We start from the raw sequence: 16,638 nt of genomic DNA, 5'->3' as shown, positions 1-16,638 counted from the left end.
ATGGACAACTATGTAACTGGTACAAAATGCATCTTTTTTTGTTGGTTTGTCTGTAATTTGAAGTGGGTTAGATATAGTGCACTTCAAAGACATGCAGTGTGCTAAGAATAGCATGGGGGTTTGCATATCCAGGTTTCAGGGATTCCTTTGTCCTATATTTAACAGTATAGACTGCTGAAATGCAAAGAAACGTGACATGCAAGTAGATTGATTTGCAAATGTTTGAATTTAACCATCAGTATTTATTGTTTGATTTATTTGCTATTTGGTATGCAGCCTTTTGTATTTGATGAGCTGATTTAGGCTTTTTCTTTTCTTTTCCCCCCTCTTTTTTGACAGACTATTTTTGCGCTACCAGAGGGAGAGTTGCAGTCCTAAGTCTTAATCAATCTAAGAATGGTAAGCATTAGTTGTTTTAGCAAATAAAACAAATCAGCTTCAGATAAATATTAATCTGATGGGCTTATCTCAACACATGTTCATCAACATGACCTTTAAAATGCATGCATTGTGATTTTGGTGATCTGCCATGCATTGAATAAATGCACTTGAAAAACGTTGGTGAGTTGGATTTTCCATTTTCAGACATTTTGAATGGAAGCCTGAAGTATGTTTTGCTGAAACAAGACATACTTAGAACAAGAGGAATTCTTTGGTGTATCATATGCTTTAGAAGTTGCATAGATTTTTATATATATAATGTATGTGATAGTGTATTTTTCATTAATTTCTTTTAAAGTCACCATAGATGGCAGCAGAAATAGTGTATCACATATTCTTTCTCTGCCACAGCTAAATTTGTTATTCCTATACAAAGTTTTGTTTGGACATCAATTTGGAGAAAGCAATTTTAACCCCCTTGGTGGAACCATTGAAATTATACCCCTATATAGTATGTATGTAAGTACTAAGAAGTACACTAACTACAGAATAATTTTAATGCTTTTCATTTTTCAGTATTGTTTACCATTTGTATTTAATGTGTTTGCTATCTCTGTGTTCCTTTCTCACATTAACGAAATCTGTCATAATGACCTTTAATGGCAATCATTGTTGCCAGAATTTTTAAATCATGGGGTTGGGACTGGGAATGTGGCCCAACAGTTCGTAATATATGTAGTAACTAATGGGAATGTTGTGGTTCATATTAAGTAATGAAAATATCCAATTTTTAAAAAAGTTGTGAGTAATATCTGATGAACAGTTGTTGAAAGGGTTGGGAATTACCCAGTTGTTACATGCTAAATCCTATTTTTTTCCAGGAAGTTCTTTGGTATCTAGGTGAGAAAGTTTGCAATTTGAAAATTGCAATTTGAAAGTTTGCAATTTGAAAAGCCTATCAACTTATACAGAATTAAACTGTATGTACATGATTATAACATTTGATTCAAAATAAAAGGCAAAAGCAATAGGAGATTTGGGGAGCATTCTTGACTTCTTATCTGCTTGGGGAAAATGAATGAGACTGTTAATCTATGGAATGTGTTCTAAATTTAGCTTTCAGAAAAAAACCCTGAAAGTATAATCCATTTCAGGAATTCTTGTAAACATTTTTTCTTTCCAGAAAATATTTATAGATATTTTTATTAATTAAATGGTTAGTGCTAAAAAAATTGAAAGTGATCATCATTATAGCCTATTAATATTAGTTTATTTAAGAGCCAAACTAGGTGTGACCTGTAGATGCTGCCTCTTTAAAGAAATTTAAAAATGCTGCAAGGACCTCATCCTGATTGGGCCCATAGCATGGCAGGCTGAGTTACTTTTGTTCCTCACATCTTTTCAGAAGAGTGCCTCAGCCCTCTGTGCTGCAGACTCAGTTCCTTGCATTACATTTAAACCTGTTTAAAATGGTGGTAGTGTCCATAGATTGAACCCATGTGCACAGTCTAGTTTGGCGCTAATGAAGATTCTGTTTGTGCATTTTATTTCAATTTTTCTGGTGAGAAGCAAGCAATTAAGTTACTTCACTAAATCTGGAGGAAAAAGAGGTACTCATGTCTTGTCATCAAAAGGTGAATTTTCAGATTGCAAACAAATAGTTATAAGTAATGTCATATTAATTATGCTTCTTTCCTCACAGTTGAAAACACGGAAGAGTCATTTTTTGTATTTGTGAATACCCAAAACACTTTCCTGAAACCTTAATATGTGGGAAATTTTTCACATTAAAAAAAACTGTGCAGTGAAAGGGAAAATCCGTGAAATCCCTGTCCTGTTCCATTAGGAAAAAATCCATTCCTTGAGCTATAGCGATGAACTGGTATTATGACATGTGCCATGGCTTTACGTTATTTTGCAGATGTTGTGGATTGTTTCCATGATTTCCATCAGTGAACCTTTAAACACTGCCAAAGCTTTGCACAAAATGCAGTTTAAGGTGCTAGATTGGCATCCAAACTGAAGCAGTATTTCACTCTGCTCTAGGAAGGATGATTTGTTCTTGAAACAAGTGGATCCCTTGCCGGACTGATTAACGCACACACCCCTTGACAGATGGTTGGTGCAGTTATTTGATATGATGCATCCTTTATCTTTTGCATGATTGAAGTGTTCTGAACTATCAGAACCTGTATGTTTGTGGGTATACACATTGCCAAGCGAAAGGATATTTGGATCAAAAAATTAGATTCTGTGTGTGTATAATCATTTAATACTCCTCTGAGAGGACAAAAAATGGAAACAACTCTTGAGATGCACTTCACAGTCATCTATAAAGTTTTAAAAGGGCAATCTGTGGGGGGCAGGGCAGCACCTAGGGACAATCCTGAAGCACATTTATGCTGTATCAATGGAGTTCTGGGCGGCATAGAAAGTAGCGGGGAAAAAAGGTAATTCACTGCCACCCGGTAAACTCCACTTTAAAAAGTGGCTTATACCAGGCGTTTTCATGGCATAAATCAGGGCTATATCAAAGGTGTTCCCAGGCTGAATGGCCTTTGGAAGCCAACTACAACCGGCTCCTCCCCCAGGAACACCCCTAGCCTGCCCCCAGCTATGCTGGTGCCTCCTTTTACACTGGCATGGCTCTAGGTGGTCAGCCTCTACTGGGTTGGGCGCAGTGGGGCTGCATGGCACCTGCCCGCTGGCATGTTCAACCTCTCTGCTGAAATATTTGCTCCTTACACCAATGGGTTGGGCAGGCCACTTCCACGACTCCTTTCACCCTCCCTCTTCTGCCCATCTTATAATAGTTGTAAGTTCAAGAAATGTATTTCTCACTTTAAATAATCATTAATCTTTCCAGACATTCTCAGGAGGTAACATGAATACATATAGTAGAGGGAGTACAACTGTGATAACAAGCTCTGTCCTGACCTATATGCAAGCACACAAATGGAAAACCTGGAAAAAGCAGGGATGTCAGTCATGCAAAGAAAGCAGTGTGCATACAGACTCTATGCAAATGTTCCAATGAAGATGACTTCTACCTCCCCCGCTCCCACAAGTATATTCATTCTACCATTTTAGCACATTTCAAAAGATTACTGGCCATTTAAAGATCATTCAATATCAAGCTATTCTTGTATCAAAATAAACTGAACTGAGTTCAATATTTTTTTTTGTTTTGACATTACTATATGTAGTTTTAAATTAGAGTTTACTGGTGTATATAGTAAAAGTGCAAATAATTTTATATTGGTAAGTCCTTTATATTTTACATGCACCTAAGGAATTTAAGCTGTACACGGATATTTAAATTATTATTTTATGTCACTTTTTTGTTGGATCAGAGATTATGTATTTCATGTAACAGTATAGCTACCATACATATAATTACATGATATCATTTTGCAGAACATAAGTTGATTAAATGTGCTTTTAACGTTTTAAGATAACTGAAAGGGGGTATATTCCTCTCTGTTAAAAGCACCTTGCTCTCAAAGCAATGTGCTTGTACAGGTCAGTGATAGCATGGCAAATTTTCATTCACTTGACCTTGAGGACATGTAGAAGGAAGTTGCTAAAACAAGTGAATATGTATGGTGCAAAACGTTGTACCTACTCTGTGAAAAGAAGCAGAGGTAAGACTTTTTAAAAAGGTACTGATCTATAACAGTAAACAAGGATTTTTGGATTTCACTGAGGATATTTGCCCTGTAAGCTTATGTAATGTCACCACATAGTTGTCAGCTGTGAAAGCGAAACTTTCAGTTTTTGTGGCATACTTTGAACACTCTATCTGCCATATGTTTTTGTAATGTTTTGGGTAGAAGATGTGTTCTTCTACACTTGCTTTCACATGGAAAATGATCTACAGTTGATCTGGAGAAGACACTAAGGCCGTTTCTGCACGGCCTCCCTGTCGCCTCCACGCCGGCGAGAATTCCGCCGGCGTGGAGGCGAGCAACGTCGCTTTTGCGCGATGCGGACGGCCTCAGCAGAGGCAAAGCGGCATGCCCGCTCAAGATGGAGCCGCCTCTTCGTGCCCGTCCCACTCACCTTCACGCCGTGTCGCTGCTGGCGTCAGTTTCCACGCTGCCCTCCGACCTCCAGGGGTCGGAGGACAGCGATGGGAACTTCAACCGCCAGCAGGCTGGCGATAACGGGACAAGGTGAAGTGGATCGGAGACAGCTTCGCTAGCGTGTTCAGCGGTTCGCGCCAGCCACCGAACACACTTTGCAAAACAACAACCCTTTAAAGGGTTGTTGTTTAGGCGCCTGACGCCCTGGGAGGGGAGGCCAGGCGGGCGCTTCTGCTGGCGCTAGCAGCCGCTTCAGAAGTCAGCGGCCTGGGGGGCTTACGCCCAGGCCGTCGTTTTTGGCCCATGCGGAAAGGGCCTAAGACAATTGGCAGTAAAATCCTAAGCAGAGTTTTACTTGTTTAAGCCCATTGACTGTAATGTACTTAGAAGGGTGATTTTCTCCTTAGGATTGCATTATAAAGGTCCTAAACTAACATATTACAAAGGGAGGGACAGTCAACCATGCTGAAAAAGAAAATACTTGAGTCAGCTTACCATATTATTGAAATAGGAAATTAAGCCTAAATATTTGTTGGAATCAGGATCCCATGATCCGTTGATTGCAGGGCAAGAATGTAGCCATATTAAAGTAACTTTTGATAACAGTGACAAAGTAGTAGATGGCATTCTGTCCTTTGAAAATGGGAAGGGGAAAAAATCAACGTGTTTAATTATTCCAGCTAAAAGAAAGGCTTTGCAAATGAATTAGAGGATTCAGGAGATCAGAAGATTTTATTAGAAATTTCACAGTTAAGAAGTACTTATGCGGGAGTTGTGGAGTGACAGCAAGGAAGGTGTAAAAATGGATGATGGGAAAGCTGCTTGTCCCGTTTAGGTGTTTTCAGCCTGTTAATATTAGAGATTTGAATCACAAGTGGGGAAAGAATATAGAGAAGCCATAGAAAAATACCAAATCCAGAGAAGTTGGAGCAAAGGAAACAAGAGAGGAATTTATCATGGAGGTTTTAGCAATGGCACACCCATTTACTGGCTCACTTTTACTCAAAAAATTATCTTCCACACACTTCTGGGCATGGATTGCTGCTATAAAGGAGTAAAAATGGAGCCAAAAAGTACACTGGCCTAGTTCCAGTGAGGAAAACTACTACAGGAAAGCACACTTGTCCACAGCATCTAGCTGTCAACTGTAAACTTTCTGCAGTTATGTTGCCAAGACTTCATCTTCTGCCTTCAGTGATCCTCTCTCTTTTCATCACCATACATTGAACTTTTATATCCCAAGGAATGATACATATGATATATTTTTTATGACTGCATAAATATAGATGGAATGAATGAGTTCTTAGCAAGTTGACCTAGATAACTTTCTGAATACCAACCAGTGAATTAAGAGTGATCATCATTCCAGTATGATTCTAGTACAAACGAATAAGTGCTCAAACCAGTTCTAGGTGTGCATAGTTGATTAGGTGAGTTGGCCTTCACAGTTCACTACAGTGCTGAAAAATAGAAATTTTCTGACAACTGTTGCTGCAGGGCACCTTTGTCTATAATGTTTGCCAATGTTTAGACTGTTGCACATTTTCATTTTGCTCTCTGTCAGAACATGTCATAGAGAGTTTCCTTTCTTCCTATTCATCCAGTGCTAAAACTCTAGTGAGAGGCTTTAGGGACATCTGTAGGCTGATGACTGGCTCTATATCTTGGCTATGTCATACTAGTCCAATGGGGCACTGGAACAGCAGAACAGTTTATGGCATAGATATTTAGCAAAGATTGCATAATGTTTGGATAAGTCTTTAAGAGTAAAGGACATATTTCCCCCCACCTGTAGTTCCATTGTTGCACTTTCCCAGTCTGTTCATCTACCAGCCTGTTCCTAAGGCAAATATTAATCTCCACTATTTCCTAGCTATATAGCAATGGAGGTTGGTATTTCTAGCAGCTTCTTAGCGAGTTTGAGATGGAAAAGCTGTAAATAATTGGACAACAGACTTAAATATTATTTTAATGCACATATTTATAAAATGTGCAGATGACCTTTCTCTAAGAGAGAAAAGGGGAGGTGCCCCTTCTATTATGCTGCCTTCTGCACCTCTAAAAAAACAGTTTCTGCTGTAGAACTACTTGTATTTTCTTCTATATAAATAGGGTACAAACCATAAATAATACTTTTGAGCAAGATGTACAGCAGGACCATCATAATTGTTATTTTGAGGTGCTTTATTGTTTATTTGAGTTATTTAGAAAAAAAAACATGTCAGGGACTGGTCAGTTTATCTAAGATACCAATGCTACTTAATACCTCTCAAAAGATTCCCACAAAGGCCCTTCTTACTGTGCAATTCAAAGAGTGGGGGGAGGAAGCCAGATTTGAAATGGCGAAAGCGTCGTTCTGGTGCTCATGCCACTGACACCATACAAAGTGGCACAGAAACCAGTGAAGAGAGACTTACCCGGCAGCAGGGTGCTATAGCACAGGACGAGGAAGTGGTCTTCTATGCTATTGTTCCTGCAGCACAGGAGGCTGCACTGATATTCCTGGGGTGTTCCTGGGGACTTTCAGCCCAGCTACACCCCCTACACCACGGGTCTGCAACCTGCGGCTCTCCAGATGTTCATGGACTACAATTGGCCATGCTGGCAGGGGCTGATGGGAATTGTAGTCCATGAACATCTGGAGAGCCACAGGTTGCAGACCCCTGCCCTACACCAACAACCAACTTACACCTCCGAAAGGTGTGGTATAAGTCAGTTTTCCCTGTAATATTTTTCAGCCAGCTAGATTTTTTTCTGGTTTCCCCTCTTCCCATTCTGCCTGCAACCCCACTGGAGACACAGTGCAGCTGCACTGCCACAGTGCCATCCCCAGCTGTCACTCTACCCCCACATCCTTGGATGGACTATAAGTCAGAGTACATAGAATCCTTCCGGTTGGCCATGGTGAAGCTTGAATCTAACCTTACTAGTAGCCACTAGGAAGTATCGTATTTTCTGTCTTCTTCCTCATTACTGATTGTTAGTTTGTAGTGTATTAAGAATCTTTGGGGTATAATGCTCTGTCTTCTTACAATTAAAGTAGGTGCTATAAAAATTCGCAGAGGTCCCACTTGGCTCCCTGCCCCACATTTTTCTTAAGTGATTAAATACAGAAATAACACAAGAACCCCCAATTAGGTTAGTCTCATAGTTTGTTCTGTCTGTAAATGAGCTAAATAAAAGGAGATAGATCCAGCTGTTCAGCATTTCTCTTTGCTACTAGTCCAGGTTCAAGAGGATCTTTCTGTACTAGTCATTGTTGTGAGAAATATCATGAATAAAAGGCAAAATTATATACTCTTATATAAAGAGAGACATATCTTGTTAACCATAAATATACATTTGAGAAGCTACTCAGCTATCCTTCAGTAAAAAGGGTGATGGAGGACTTGATTGATGGACAGGGGAAAAAATCAGTGCCTTTCCAGTGATAGTTTAGTTTGGCACAGAATAACAGGATACTTGTGAAGCACCCTACTGGATCAGACTAGTGGTCCATTTAATCCAGCATACTGGTTTTCACAGTAGCCAACTAGTGATTCTAGAAGCCCAACAACAGAGCATAGAGGCTGGGACCTCCTCCTGATTTTTGCCTCCTAGTTTTGGTGTATACAAGTCACTGCCTTTCTCTGAATAGTACATAGGATCCTTCCCTTTAGTGACCATGGTGACCAGAACTGCCCAAAGTATTCCAGATGAGGCTATACCATAGCTCTATACAGGGACATTATGATATTGGCCATTTTATTTTCAGTCGCTTTCCTAATAATCCTCAGGACTAAGTTTGCCTTTTTCACTGGTGTGGCACAGTAACCTCAAGTCTCTTTGCCTTTCAGTTGCTGACTAGTACAGTCTAGTTTCTCTCTCAGTTGCCTCACTGATTCCAAATATCATAAACAGTAAAGAATGTAAGTTATATAAATTGTTCAGTTTTAATATATTGGGAAACAACAACAACCCCCCCCCCCCCAAAAAAAAACCCCATGGAAATAAATGCAGTGCAACTATATTGAAACAAAAAACATTGGTTGTGAGTGCACAAGTAAACAATACAGATTGAAATATAATCTTACAAACATAGGATAAAAGCTCCTGTAGCAAACTAATAATCAGAACTGCAGAAAAAACAATTGCTGCTAACCTGCCTTCCATTGAGGACCTGTATACTGCACGGGTCAAAAAAAGGGCTGTGAAAATATTTACTGACCCCTCATCCTGACATAAACTGTTTCAACTCTTACCCTCTAAACGTCGCCAGAGCACTGCACACCAAGACAACTAGACATAAGAACAGTTTTTTTCCCAATGCCATCCCTCTGTTAAATAAAGAATTCCCCCTATAATGTTAAACTATTTATTATATACTCATTATATAATTATTGCATTTTTTTTTTCATCATTCCTATTACACATCTCCTCCCACTTATGACTGTATGACTATAGCCTGTGCTGTCATTTCATTTTGTTTTATATTTTATTTTATTTTTTTTTAGTTTATGATTTTACTTTTTATGTTTTCATTACTACTGATTGTTTCCTGATTGCTTACTAGACCTATATGACAATCATTAAGTGCTGTACCTTATGATTCTTGACAAATGTATTTTTCTTTTATGTACACTGAGAGCATATGCACTGGAGACAAATTCCTTGTGTGTCCAATCACACTTGGCCAATAAAGATTCTATTCTATTCTATTCTATTCTATTCTATTCTATTCTATTCTATTCTATTCTATTCTATTCTATTCTAATATATTAGTTCAAAATTAACTGAAAACAAATACAATTCAACATCAACAGAAATGGTATTCATTGACCAAAGTAGTACCTGAAGTATAGGTAATGTCACTTGAGATTAGGTGTGCCCTAACTGCAAAACAGCACAACAGTAGAAAAAGAATATAGAATCAATAGGATATTGAAAGGCAGTACTTAGGGCAAATATGTTAGGACTAGGCACTATTGGGAGAGGCAGGAAAGAGTGGAAACATATTTGATCCAAAAGATTGTTTCTAGAACCTCCAGTATCAGACCCTTTGACAGATGTTGCCTTCATCTTAAAGTTTCCTCTATAATGCAGTGATCTCTAAATTTGCTTGAAAATCTCTGGCCTCTGGTGGGTTTAGTCGGTCACAGTGTGGAATCTGTTTACTCTCATGATGAATATTTTTATTGTATTAATGTTTCTATAGGTTTATCAACCAAGGCTCACAGCCAGCCAGAAACACATTCCGATCAGCCATGGGTATGGAGGATTTCTTAAGGTATATATATTTACATACTTTTAAATATCTCTGATTGGATTACAAGAACTTTAAACTGTATAATGCAAGTATAATTTGGGATTATTTTATGATGGTCAAGAGAATAAAAAGAGAAATATGAGTTACTGTAATAAACCTGAAGTTTGTTTTTTCTGGTGGGCTACCTAAATGTTTCACAGAAAAACACAGCAGACCTTCAACATCATTTTAAAAAATGAAAAGCACCTCGGATAAAAGAAGTCAGAACAGAAAAGCAATGTCATAGTTAGTTTGTCTGGTAATGTGACATCTTACTTATCTTTGAGGTTTTGAGTACTTTCAATGGAATTAAGTATCATACAGATAAATAATAATAGTGCTAACATGACTACAGAAATGTTTGTCTTCCTGGCAAGTTTGAATAGCCTTATTTTCATTTTGATTTGTCCAAAATAGGATATAAAATTTAAATAGAGTGAAAACAGTTTTTCAAAAGCCACAGAACATATCAGTTTCATTCTCTTAACCCTGTTTACTAATGAATCAGAAATTTGGCAGCAGAATTGGCAAGTAAGCAAAATACTCATCAAATGGAAAACAGTTTGAGATAAATTCCTAGAGCTATCCTTAGAAAATTCCCATGAACAAATCTGTTGTTCAGATATCAGCACATTTCCCATACCCTTTATTGAAGGAAAGTTTTGAACTGTATAGTTAGAAAGTAGTTTATTTTGCAATATTTGGAAGTCCTCTTGATTTTACTATAATGTGACATACATTCGGATTCACATGGGAAAAATCAAATCTAACAGTGCAGTCTTAAGTAGTTGTATCCTAAGCCCATTGACTTAAATGGACTTAGCAGAGAGAGCGCGCGCGCGCGCGTGTGTGTGTGTATAAAAAGCTAACAGTATCTTTGTTAGTCACGCCCTAACGCCAAAACGGCTGGACGGATCGTCCCCAAATTTGCACATGACGTTCCTCCCTGTTCTGGGCAGGTAATCGGACCTTCAAATTGCCGAAAGTCCATACCTGAGCCAGGTAAAACGTCTTTTTCCTGGCGCACTAGGCCATGAAGCTGGCTGTGTTTAACTGTCACCCTTAGAATGTTCGTGCAGCCTGTCTGTCTGTGGCCTGAGGGCTTAGAATGTTCGTGCAGATGGGCAGAGATGAGCAGTGAAAACAGTAAATAGGTAATACGAGTGGAAGTGAAACACATACACACTTTGCCATGTGAGACATCAGGTGGAGTTCCCCCCACTCACACGCAGGTAACTTTCACTCTCTGTGCCTCACCCACTGCTACCACACAACACACATCCAGCTCATCCTCACACACCTCACTCTGCCCTCCCTTACATCCAACCACCACTTATCCACTTCCTCACCCATATTCGCCACAGCTCTCTTTTACTAAAAGCGAGCTGGAGTTTGCCTTTTCCTTCTAAGAAAATCCACGGGGTGGGGGTGAACCAACACTACTGGCTCCGCTTCTTTTGCACATGGCCCTTTAAGAACCCAGAGAGCTGGCCTCGATCTGAGCGCCTCACCATCCTGCCTCTGCTGCCTGACTGGGATAGCCTCCTTGCCCCAGTTCTGCCTTACCCAAGCCAGGACTGTGAGTGTCAACCAACCTCATGGACAGCGGGATTCGCACACTGGACAGTTCCGTTGTGGAATGGAAAGGGTTAAATTACACTTTAAAAAAGACACCACCATATAACAATGTGAATTGAAAAGGGAGATTCCATTTGACCACCCCAAAAGGCTATGCTGCGGATCATTGGACCTGCATGGACATCTGTGTGGATTGCGGACTGTGATGAGGACAATTGCTTGTAATATGGTCATTTTTATGACAAGATTGTTTCATCAAAATCTGTCACACATGATTATACTCATTATATTCTAACCATACATTCATGTACTGCACAGCATAGCCATTTTCGATTATAGTTTGTGAAGAAACACTGCAGGCTCAGGTGAAGGGGGTTTGTTTTGATTGGCCATTTACTCTCAATCTGTACCAGTCTCTCATTTAGTGACAATCGACACATTCCACACATTACAAAATGATTTTTTTAGTCTTTGATAGGAAGATTACCACACAAAACTCCCATATAATTTTACCCCTACTGTTCATCAAAATTATATTTTAATCTAACATATTTGCTAATCACATCAGTGTTAGTCAGAACAAAGGTATTTTAGTATAACAATTACTGCATAATTAATTTCAGTAATTATTAGTTAAGAGTATATTCTCTATCCCTGAAAAACTAGATCCTATATCTTTGGGCAATGGTTCTCAAACATATACTGTATTGTTAGCGGTGGTGAGTCCTTGGATATCATTTAGTTGTTTCTTGACTAACTTGTATATGAAAGTTGGTTAGGAGCCTTTAGACCAGGTGTCTCTAACATGGTGCCTGTGGGCACTGTGTTCTCACCAGCAGCTTTTCTGACACCCATCAATTGTTTTTAGTATGTAGGCAGCACTAGGTAGGACTTTTGCCCAGCAAGGCTTTTGATTGACTACTGGAGATTTGATGGGCTTTTCAGATATTTTAAAATGTTGCTTTGGCAGCAACTGGTACCACAGCACAAGGATCTTCATTGTTTGACTAAAGGTAAGCTATGGCAGCCATTTTGTGACTGGCTCTTCCTCCTGCTGCAGCTGTTTTGGGGCTGTGCCCCACTACATTATGTCAGAAATCTAAAGGTGATCACAGGCATAAGAGGTTTGTGGACTCCTTTAACGTCTTTGGCTTCAGCCAGAGAGAAGGTCTTTCCATTTTAACCAAGGGAATCACAAATCTTCTTCCACTTTGACCTTCCCCATGTCTGGTTCCCTTTGTTCACAACTTGAAGTCCCTTCTGCACATATGGAATAATTCATTTTCAATCCATTTTCAATGCACTTTGCATCTGGATTCTACTGTGTGAAATAGCAGAATCCACTTGTAAACAATTGTGACAGTGGATTGAAAGTGCATTATTCTGCATGTGTGGAAGGGCCCTACGTCTTTACATGAATGCCTTTACTTGGAAACAGGGTATTACTCACAACAAAGTCTTGCTTCAGGAATAATTTTGGGCCACTGAGTGTGAATGTCTTTCTCCCTTCCAGTGGGGGGAAATGAGATCTCACACCTTCCTCAGAATGGTTATTGCTTCCCTGCAAGTCCTTTTTCTGCATCCTGTTGGTTTCTAGGGACCATAATAAGGCAGTTTTCTGCTGGATCACTATATGGGATAGAAGAAGAATTTGGATTTATACCCCACCTTTCTCTCCTGTAAGGAGACTCAACAGTAGAAACCTTGTGAGGTAGGTGGGGCTGAGAGTTTTTGGAAGAACTGTGACTAGCTCAAGATCACCATGCAGGAGTGCGGAAACACATCTGGTTCACCAGATAAGCCTCTACCACTCAGGTGAAGGAGTGGGGAATCCAACCTGGTTCTCCAGATTAGAATCCACCTGCTCTTACCCACTACACCACACTGTTTCCTTATAGCATTGACAAGAAGCGGATGCCATTCTAATTGCTGGTCAGTGTGACCAAAATGTTAGCTTACTTCTGTAATGGAAACCCTAGTAAGTGAATTGCTTGAAAACTGTTCTGTGCATCAAGATAGAAACAATTAAATGCTCAGTTTAAAGGGCTGCATCGTAAGCCACTGCATGCAAGAAAATGGTTGAGCCTTCAGTTTTGTTGAATCAGTCACAGCCTCCTGCCCCAAACCTAATATGAGCACCATTGAATAATTACATGTTTTCAGTCTGCCTTTCTGAATACTGATATAACAAGATTACTTAGAAATGGAGAGTCTTTACATCAGGTCATAAAATCAGAGAAAATACAACATTGTGGAAGAGAGTGAAAAGGGCTCAAACCTTCAAAACAATGTTATGAACACCTCTCGCTAATTCCAAAAAGCCTCATATAATAAAGGTGCAATTAAAAAGGAACAGATTTAAAATTCAGAATTCCAGACAAAAAGACCCTTTCTCTTTCTTATGGAGTAGCCAAATGTAAATGGCTGCATGGAATAGAGAACATATTTGCAGATCCCAGAATAGTCTCATGGAATTTTTATCTTATGATTGTATGGCACAGTTTCAGGACTGAGATTGTTTTTACAGCTGAAAAGGAACTGCATAACACAATGCTTTTGGAAGTATGCCTAGATCTTTTGTCTGTCTGTCTGTGTTGCTTGCATGTCTATATTTCCATTTTTCTTCTCACATCCTCTTAGGATAAAAATACAATGAATGAGTGAAATAATGTCAAGAATATTTTTAAAATAATTGATTTACATGATCTACATATATCCTGCAGAATATAATTTAATTTGAAATCTTAGACAAAATTCTCAGAAACTTTAAGCCAGAAACAGGGGAGTATGCAGACATGGAAACTTTTAACAGTGACTTCACTGTGGAAGCGCATACTACATTTGTGTACATGTACCATTTTTTACTCATACTGAGCCCAAGGGAAGCCTCGTGTTCTGCTTTCAACAGAATATGGACCAAGATGGATCAGCAGTTGGTTCAGTCAGAAAGCTGCTTCTTCCTATAAAGACTGTGCACAGGATCACTTAGCAGAGCCTTCTGTCAGTCAGTGGACTTTAAAGGGTGTAATTCTGCTTTGAACTGCACTGTAAGGCTTCTGTTTCTGAAACAGTTTTTTTAAGTGGAAAGTGGAAAATATTTAAAAAAAACTTTTTTAGTGGAAAATATTTTTTAAGTGGAAAATATTTTAAAAAAACTTTTTTAGTGTAAAACTTCAGAAGGTAACAAATATCAGACAAATGTTTGAACAGAAACATGCAACCAAAAGACTATACCCATTTTTTTAATGAACAAAAATGTTAAGCCATTGGCCTACCTGCCACATGAAGCAGGGATCGTAGCACAGTGTTGGATTCAAAGGTTAAATTACAGGCGTGAAGGTAAGGAAAGGCTGATCTCAACCTACAGCAGAAAAGTCAGCACTTGCTTCTGTTTTGAAGATATATCTGTATGTAGCCTTAAGCACAGACAGGGCAGAAAAAAATGCCTTTCCTACAGATACCCTTTTAGGTCTTAAATTTGTATATGCGTTCTGAGGTCAAGATGAAGTACTGAATAATTGATTCTATCCTACCACTCCATTACATTTCTTAAACAAGTCAAATCTGGGTTCCTTAATCCAACCCAGTTTCCCAACAGACGGACAGCAGCTGCTGTGAACTATTTTTTAAAGCAACATCGTTTATTTTAGAGTTATACCCAACCCTCCTCTGGATCACAAGGGTTGGGATGGCTCACAATTCAATAGAATAATAATTCAATAATGTTATACATACATACATCAAAAGACCTTTATTCGGCATACAATTCAATAATGTTAAAATATACAAAATCTTTAAAATAGAAGATAGTAGGATAACCGAACAGACATCAAAATAAAACGTCATCAATATCACCCAGCAGCCTGCATCCCAGACTGTTGTCAAAACCAGACAGCATTGCTGATAAGATAGAAAATTGATCTTCACTGTTCTCAACAGAATGCCTGGTAAACCCCCTCAAGAACTGGCAGCCTTCGGTCCCTTCCCCACAACCCTGCCCTCACCAGTCTGTTTGTTTTTTTAAATTAACTTCAGCCTGCTCTCTCTCAACCATCAAACCACAGCATTCAGGGACTGAGGTAGGGTCATGAGATGTACCTTGGGCTATTTATCCATCAGGAGGAAAAGATCGGTGTCAGCATAATGGCGGCACTCAACTCCAGATCTCCTAACAAGTTATGCAAGAGAACACATATAGTTATTAAATAGCATTGGAGAAAGGATCGACTCCTGAGGACCCCACAACCCAGAAATTGTCCAGTCAAACCCTTATCCCCAATGGCTACCCTCTGACTACATCCGAGGAGAAAGGAGGCAAATCAGTGCCACACAAACCCCCTGGGAGACCAGGTAGCTGACCAGAGTGGAATGGTTAACTGTATCAACTGTATCAACTATTCCATTAACTGTGGAATGGTTAACTGCTACTGATAAATCCAGTAAAAGCCACAGCGCTGACCCGCCCTTATCAAGATGGATCCAGAAGTCATCCACAAGGGCTATAAGGGCTGTCTCAGTCACCAAAACCCAGCCTGAAACCATACTGGAATGGATTGAGTGCTGATATTTCATCCAGGAAGATCTGAAACTGATCAGCAACAGCTCTCTAGATTACCTTCTCCAGAAAGGAAAGATTTGATACTGGGCAGTAATTGGCTAGAACCTTTTTATCTAAAGAAGTTTTCTCAAAAAGAGCATTAACTGTCTGTACCTTGTTTTAAGGATCTAGGAAAACAACCAAGAGAGGGGGAGATTAATAATCTCCCTCAAGGGAACTTGTACCATATTCTGCCTGACTACCAACCAAGATGGGCAAGGATCCAATGAGCAGCCCTCAGAACTCTAATCAGATAGTGAGAGCTGGCTGAAGTGGTCCACTATTTACATCAAAGTTGGATGCAGGGTCCAGAGATTTTAATAGACAAAAAAGCATGCAAACATATCACAGCTAAAAGCCAAATAGATAATTTGGGACTTCTCCTTAGGAGAGGTCAGAGTCTGAACTATCCTAAATAATTAGCTGGATATGAACAAGCAGATGCAGTAGAATCAGAGAAGAAAGACTTCTTTGCTGCTTTCATTGCCACATCATAGGCTTTTGAAACAGCTTACATCGTGTTCTCAAGGCTTCGTCGTGAGCATGCCACCAAACTTTCTCCAGTCGTCCGAGTTCCTTCTGTCTCTGCCTTTGCTCCTGTATAAACCAGTGGGCAAAAGGAAGAATGGGGATGCAGACAAACATCCAGGAGCAGTTTGGTTAATGACCTGACAAAGACTTTGTTTGCAGGACTCAGTAAGCTCATTGAGGGA

The 16,638-nt window shown here is 39.4% G+C and overlaps 1 long non-coding RNA gene across 1 annotated transcript in view; it reads left to right on the top strand.

Moving 5' to 3' along the window:
- LOC125436174 overlaps window positions 1-16,638 on the top strand; it is a 29,437-nt gene that overhangs the window by 1,227 nt on the left and 11,572 nt on the right. The window contains exons 2-3 of the long non-coding RNA XR_007245011.1: window positions 340-399; window positions 9,661-9,732. This is a non-coding gene — a long non-coding RNA (uncharacterized LOC125436174). The remainder of the gene's footprint in view (window positions 1-339; window positions 400-9,660; window positions 9,733-16,638) is intronic.

This window comes from Sphaerodactylus townsendi, linkage group LG07 (assembly GCF_021028975.2).
Source record: "Sphaerodactylus townsendi isolate TG3544 linkage group LG07, MPM_Stown_v2.3, whole genome shotgun sequence".
Taxonomy (NCBI): Eukaryota; Metazoa; Chordata; class Lepidosauria; order Squamata; family Sphaerodactylidae; genus Sphaerodactylus; species Sphaerodactylus townsendi.
Note: the sequence above shows the minus strand (reverse complement) of the source record. Positions and strands in the feature narration are given on the sequence as shown.